Source organism: Balaenoptera acutorostrata, chromosome 7 (assembly GCF_949987535.1).
Source record: "Balaenoptera acutorostrata chromosome 7, mBalAcu1.1, whole genome shotgun sequence".
Classification (NCBI taxonomy): Eukaryota; Metazoa; Chordata; class Mammalia; order Artiodactyla; family Balaenopteridae; genus Balaenoptera; species Balaenoptera acutorostrata.
The window spans coordinates 2903781-2911582 of record NC_080070.1 but is presented as its reverse complement, the minus strand read 5'-3'; the positions used below and the strand labels follow the sequence as shown (position 1 = coordinate 2911582).

The 7802-nt window shown below is 45.8% G+C and overlaps 1 long non-coding RNA gene across 1 annotated transcript; it reads left to right on the top strand.

Moving 5' to 3' along the window:
* The first annotated feature begins 1346 nt into the window (after positions 1–1346).
* Positions 1347–4546, top strand: LOC103011852 (uncharacterized). Its single transcript, XR_449588.2, has 2 exons — positions 1347–1451; positions 4040–4546. It is a non-coding gene; the product is annotated as an uncharacterized LOC103011852 (long non-coding RNA).
* Positions 4547–7802: the final 3256 nt, after the last annotated feature.

The following is a 7802-nucleotide window of genomic DNA, read 5'->3' as shown; positions in this document are numbered from 1 at the left end:
GGAACCAGAGGCTAAGGCACAAATCCCACTTTCACAAGGTTTATGGTTTAACAGGGAAGCACCCACATATCACTAGTGCTGATTAATTAAGAATCAGGGACGTGTGGTAGGACAGCAAGGAGGGGGGAACCCTCTCTTCCCGAGAGGGTCCCGGTGGGACAGCCGAGCTGAGCCTTGAAACATTCTCCCAATTCTTCTCAGTTCTAGAAGCAACTTCAATAATTACAAATTACATCTTAATTTTTGCCTCGTAAGATGTTATAGCACATAGCAAACTGGGCGTACCTCTGTCCTAATATTTAACACCTGGTGACAACTATTTGTTTCTTAGTGTGATTCCACCAAGGGAGCTCATTAAGGGCAGGGACTGAACACCTAACACAGAATCTAGCCAGAAGGGGGTCCCCAATAATCTGTTCATTGGTTATTTGATTACATTCAATATATAAACATGCTAGTGACTCATGGGCAATCTTGACTTCCTAAATTCACAAGGAAATACATGACCGATAAGGATTTTTTTATTCTCTCCCAACTTGGTTTGCCAAGATGTGAGGGGAAAAAAATCCAGGAAAAGATAAGGCTGAGGGAAAACAGCATAATGTCTATTTTTGGATGAATATTTTTATTCAATAGTTTATACTTACCAAAACAGTGCTCAAGTTCACACAACAGAAGACAATTAAAACGAAAACACAAAGGACTATGATGAGGTTTCTCCTAAAGCCTTGCTACTCAAAGTGTGGTCCGCGGACCAGCAGCAGCAGCGCCGCCTGGGAGCTTGCTAGGATGCAGGATCTGGGCCCCCCGAGACCTGCCTGGTGAGAGCCTGCAGGTAGACAAGGTCCCCGGGGGATGTGAAGAGACACTGAAGTCTGAACGGCACCGTTTTAGAATGCAGCTGTGGGAAGTGCAGACACCCGCATCCCCCAGACCAGCATCCCCCCACCCCGCATTCACCTCCCAGCACCCGCTGGAGTGGCCAGGAAGAGGACCTCCGTGGCCACCTCCTGGAAGGCGTCCTTTCTCGAATTTGTTGTGTCGACGCTCTCCCAGCTCGGGAAAGGGACACCACAGGGTCAATCGATAACCCTGAACCAAACAAATGCTCTGACGCAGCCGCTGAAGGTCATGACCAGAGAGAGGGCAGGAAGGGGACCGCCTGCCAGACACGCACAAGACGACGCCCATCCTCCAGCTTCGCTCAGACCATCAGGTGCCCATGAAGCAATCACATCTGATACAGTAAATCTGCTTTGTTGCGTTAGAGGAGCTTTTCTCTCTGCAGCCACGTTTTTACCGTGAGGGACGGCAGAGTGCAGGTGCGGGCTGCAGCAGGCCGGCGGGGGGTTTGGGGGGCACCGAGCTGGAGCCAGCTACCACCCCGGGCACAGGACCGTTTAGAGGTGAGCTCCCACGGGAACTCCGAGGCTTCCAGACGGTACCCGCTGGTGAGTGTGGGAGCCGGATGTGCACCTGTGTCTGTTTAATAGGGTTGAAACAATTCCATCCAAAGAGTGGGGGAGTGGATAAGGCAGTGAGGGGTCAGGGCACCACAGATATCAAATTCAACACGTGGGACGTACAGTGTGTTTACTGCTGAAGCACAAGATCATAAGAATGTTTCTAACCTCAAGTGAAAGTTTTTCAATAGTTTAATTATACACACACACACACATGTGTATAACTTCTTTCTAGGAGTTTATGTAAAAATGCTTAAAACATCCGAAGCCAAAAATGGGAGGAGTGAGAGAACAGACTCTTAGAGCTGGACATGGTCTTCAACACCGTCTGATGCTTTCCGGATCGTCCCCTCAAGTTGGAGGAGACTGAAGTTCAAAGAAGTTTATAACTTACTCCAGGTCACATGATGAGTGGCCGAGTCAGAGCCAGAACTCAGAACTCCTAATGCAGAGGCTGACCTGCCTTTCCAACACACGGCCTTTAAAATTAAACACACACGCACGGCCTTAGTTACAGACCTATAGAAAGTTCTAGGAAACAAGAAGAACACACTAAAGATGACTCTTGAACATATTCAAGGGAGGAACTGAGCAGAGAGAAGTCTTGTTCTTCCTAGGTTCTTCTCTGGTAAAAGGGGAAATGAGGGATATTCTAAATTAAACATATTATTCTAGTTCCTCTGCAAGAATCTCGTGTCTGAGAACCATTAAAAAATATTTAGAGCTTTTCGAGAAATGCTACAGAAATAGGAATGTTTTAAATAAACTAGCAATAAAAGCCATAAAACAATATTTACTATCCAAAATAGCTTCCAAGAGCCTAGGGTAGGAGATAACAGAAGACGCTTGCCAAGTGCCTCATAAGATAACACCCTGAATGAATGGGCTAAAGCCTGTGGTTCTCAAAGTGTGGTCCCAGGAGAGCATGTTGGCATCTTCTGGGACTTTTCAGAAATGCAAATGCTGGGACCCCATCCTCCTGATCGGACAGGTTGAGGGTGAGTGTGACCCAGAGACCCGCATTTTCACAAGCACCCCTCCCTCACCCCAGTGGTGCTCCAATGCAGGCTCAAGTTTGAGAATCTCTGGCCTGATACCAGTGAGGTTTCTGGCTTTCTGTTTAAGGCAGGTCTACGACAAACACTGTCCCTGTCAAACATCTGTCTATGTTCCCCGTGTTTGGATGGTGTCCTTTTCATTGGCATTTATAATCAGCCATTTTCGCCTCCACTAAAACCACAGGCCTCTCTCTGGTTAAGATCGTTGTTATGCGGGTCCGTGATTGAATCGTTAGTAACAAAATCGAGCGGAAATAATTTTCTACCAACATGATTTACTAGCATCAGTATTATGTATTGAAAAACAATTAAACACACAACAAAAACAATTATGAAATGTTGCCTTGCTCCGTATCAAGAGCTGAAAATTAAGGCTCTAATAAAAAAACACTTGGAAAATTCTCAGTGCTCCCAAGTAGACAGGGAGTGGGTTAACGTGCCAGTAACTGGACACCCGCTCCCAGGTTACAGCAACGTAGTCCTGCGTCCACATCACCTGGGGGCTTGCTAGGAATGCAGAGTCTCAGGCCCCACCCCGACCCAGGCATCAGGATCCCCTGGGAATTCGCATTCACCTTAGAGTTTGAGAAGCAATGCGTTAGACGAGACTTGATTAAGTATTTGGTGAACAGGCTGGATTTCCTACTCTTTCCCCTTTTTATGCAATGAAAAACCAACTGCTGTCAAAAGAGGTATATTATTATCCACAGCAACAATATTGAGCAATTCTTAAATGCTTTCTGTAAGTGTGGCACTGTAGTAGGCATTGAAAAAAAAAAAAAAAGGAGGAACTCATTTTACCCTTCCTAAATAGATTGATTTAAATTAAAATAACAACTAGCCACTTTTTCACACCATGGGAAGGAGATTTTGAAAAATCTCTTGACAGACAGAATCCTACACCAAATTTCTTGAAGTTAAGGGAAATTTGAAATTTAGAAAGCAGCAGCGAGAGAGGTTTGGAGGGTGCAGGCGAGAGAGGGGTCACTGGGGGCCTCTGCACACAGGACGGGGGTGGGGTGGACAAAAGCTGGGTAGGGAAGTAAGGAAACTGAGGCAGTCCTTGGGCGTCAGGAGCCCTCCATGAGAGCAAGTCGAGGATGAGATCACTTGCCCGGGAAACCAGAAGCGGCTGCCAAGGTTAATTCTGCAGACACCACGGGGCTTGGGGGTGGGTGGGCACGGCCCAGCAGTGGAGCTGTGAGAATAGGGGAGACCCTCTGTGCAGCAAGCTTCTCCCAGCATTGCTCTGCTACGCAGAGATAAGAGCTGGGGAAGCTGACGGCTTTGCAAAAGATGAAAATCCATGTTTTATGTAGAAGGGACTCAAAGCAGCCCTGCTGAGCAGCCCGCCTTCTCTGCTGGGAGGGTTGTTCCCTGCTCAGGGTAAATGCAGCTATGATATTCTCTTTAGTGAGAAAAACGCCCTCACAATCTGCTGCATTATTGATGGCTTTCCTAGGGGCTGGCCTATTATTCTGATGCCTCTAATAGTTTCATCTTTTCATTTGCTTGCAGGTTGCTGGGTTTTGTTTTCTGACATAAGTCGTAGAACATGAGCCGTACCCTTAGCACCTTGCTGGTAAATCAAAGGTGTGTGTAGTCCTGGTTTAAGAATAACATGTATTGACTGCAAGAATATAAAATCCTTCTCCGCCTCATAAACAAGGCTCCATTTCAAACGCTTTTCTTCCTGCACACCTTTCAGAACCAGTTTGGATCAACCACAGGACTTGCAGAGACAAGTTTCACAAACACTGTATGAGGGGAGCAGAGCCCCCTTTGCTCTTGACTGCGCTCTGACCGTGCAGCCATCACAGGCCTGTAAGAGACCCTCCAGCCCTGCCTACGCTTTCAGGGCACCCGTCACAAAGAACTGTAGCCCAGTAAAGACGAGAGGGGCCGAGACACCGCGGCGTGAGGCGCCAGCACGACACAGAAAAGGGCTTCACGCAGCTCCCAGATCCGGGCGCCTTCTCTTCTTTATAATGTGTGTAGCTGCTCAAATAAACAACCACAACATTACGGGGTTTATATCAGTGTAGATGTAATACATGCAACAACCATAGCGTAAGTAGGTAGGGGGTAAACAGGTTTTTTTTTTAACAGTTGCCAATTTTTACATTTATGTGAAATGATACAATATTAACTCTAAATGACACAATTTTAAGTCTAATGATACAACCTTAACTCTAACAGGGACGGGTAGAGGACGTATGCTGTAGTCCCTCGAGCAACCACTAAGAAAAGGCAGAAAAGATACAGCTCCAAAAGACAATAGATAAATTAAAATGGAATTCTAAAAATCAACCAGCTTAAAAAGGACAATCAGAATACAAACAGCAAAATGATAGACCTCATATCATAGCAATAATTACAATAAATGGAGAGGATTAGACTCTCCAAAGAAAAGACAGATATTCAGAGTGGATTTTAAGAAGGGAGACCCAATCATATGCTGTCTACAAGGGATGCACTTTAAATGTCAATATACAGATAGGCCGAAAGCAAAAGGGTGGGAAAAGGCACACACCATCAGTTGCTGTATTAACATCAGATCAAAGACACTTGCAGACAGAGTACCACCAGAAATAAAGAGGGACATTTCATAATAACAAAAGGGTCAATTTATCACGAAGTCCTAACGGTCACAAACGTGTATGAGCTTAATAACAGAGCTTCGACATACGTGGGGCAGGACTCAACAGACCCCGTGTGCGTGTGTGCGGGTCGGCACAGAGAGACAGGTCTCCCGGTCGGCAGCCCCTGGGTACATTCTGTACGAACTGCCCACAGATCAAGAGAAAAACTCTTTTCCCTCCTGTGATTAAAGCTCCCAACCAGATCAGATGAACTCAGAATCAGAGGAACTTCTCCGCTCCCCAGCCTTTGCTACTCTTACAGGAAGTAAAACCTTGCAGGTGGGTTCCTGGTGGTAAGTTTGGTTGTAAAAGGTTTATTGGGGCTTCCATGGTGGCGCAGTGGTTGAGAGTCTGCCTGCCAATGCAGGGGACACGGGTTTGAGCCCTGGTCTGGGAGGATCCCACATGCCGCGGAGCGACTAGGCCCGTGAGCCACAACTACTGAGCCTGCGCGTCTGGAGCCTGTGCTCCGCAACAAGAGAGGCCGCGATAGTGAGAGGCCCGTGCACCACGATGAGGAGTGGCCCCCACTTGCCGCAACTAGAGAAAGCCCTCGCATAGAAACGAAGACCCAACACAGCCATAAATAAATAAATAAATAAATCCAAAGTTTAAATTAAAAAAAAAAAATTTAAAAAAACCCAAAACACTAGAGGTTGGTAATTGGTCACTTTAAAAAAAAAAAAAAAAAGGTTTATTGTTTTCAGCTCCTGATGGGTCTCATAGGTAAGCTGACACTGACCCCAGGCATGGCAGGGGGTCGTTCTGGAGGTGGTCCAGTCTCGCTTAGAGGTGGAGCTCATCTGCACACCCAAAATCCTTGTGGTTCATCCCCCTTTGGGCGCGACCCTCTGATCAGAGAATAGCGATGACCCTGAGTTTGGGGAAGGTGGAGGCTCATCTCTTGTCTCAGCTCTTAATTTTATACCCAGCACCTCCTGTATCTGAGGAGGAAATTAGTCCAATACTCAATTATAATTATTAAATTACAATTCCCCAAATTTTACTTACTGCAAAAAGGAAGAATTCCATTAGCAGATTAAATTGCTTTTCAGCAAAATTAAATATGCAACAAAAGCAAACTAAATCTAGCCCCAGTGAAGTGTGCCTATCCTGTTCATTAACAGCCACGAGCTTTATACGCTCTTATTTTAGAACAGCAACTGAATATTTAAAAGTATAAGCAGTTGAAGGGGTTCCTATTAAACCACAGTTTAAGCGATTTAAGCTCAGCTCTGATTTTAAAGAAAATAGGGAACAAGGAAATCCCTGTGAATGAAAAGTAGAACAAGAGCCATTTGTCCCACGAGTGACTGACCCAAGATGGAGTTGTGAGATTCTCACTAATTATACCTTGCTTACATCTGAGGAACCAGAGCAGCACTGCACCAGAGATGAGAACTGGTGAGGAATGTTAATTCCACAGTCAGAAATCAGACGGACTGGTAACATGGCATCAAGAATTGCAGGCATTTGGCTGGATGTGCAATTGAATTATTTTATCAGAACGTGCTGGAATTTATCCTAAGGAAAAAAGGATAAAGATGCGCATAAGTATTTAGCTATGAAGATGTTTGTTGAAGCTTTGTTTATGATATTAAAAAATATGAAGCTGTCTATAAATGTCCAGTGATAAGACAGGCTAAGAAACGACACACACACACACGTCCCTCTGCAGCAGAAAACTTGTTGTTGAAAAGGTATGTTTCTTATCCTGAATGATGTTTACCCTGGATTGTTGGGGGAGCAGTAAACTGGGAAACAAGACACAGAATATTATGTACGGTATAGTCCTGAGAGTAAAATCTTGTCCAGAAACTTACATATGTAATTATATACACAAAAGGATCTGGCCGTGTGTATACCAAAATGCTACCCATGACCATCCCTGGGTTTGGGGATTATAGGTGACTTTTTTGTTCCTGTTTTTACTTCTGAGTTTCCTACGTGAACATGAGTTATGTACATAATTAACCGCACACACAAACAATTTTATGGTGACCTGCCAGGGCATTTCCTACTTCTAACATCCTTAAATTCTTTATTAAATTATTTATTCCAGTGAAATTTCCATAGTGTTTTTAAGACTACTAATAAACATATTCTCTGAATTAGGTACCCGCAAGCCCAATCATTTAGAGCGTGGCTAAAACCCCCTGCTCTGGACAGACCCACCATCTGGCCTCAGTTAGAAAAGATGCTTTCCAGACGCCAGCCAGAGTTCACGCCGGGCACCCTGGCCTTTGCGTTACGATTTGGCCTTCCTGAGGTCTCACCTGCTGGGAATGGAATGGGTACCGCAGGGGTTGAACTGGGTCCCCCAGAGGACACGCCTACGTCCTAACCCCCAGCACCTGTGAAGACGACCTTATGTGGAACTAGGGTTGTTGTGGATGGAATTAGTGAAGATGAAGCCACACTGGAACAGGGGGGCCCTTGATCCAACATGATTGGTGTGTTTCGGAGAAGAGGAGAGACACACCGTGTGAAGACACAGACACACGGGGCGGACGGCCGTGGGGTGGCAGAGGCAGACTTCAGGTGACGCAGCTGGGAGGGGAAGATGCCGGCAGCCACCAGAAGCTGGAAGACGCAGGAAGGATTCTCCACTAGAACCTTTGGAGGTAGAATGGCCCTGC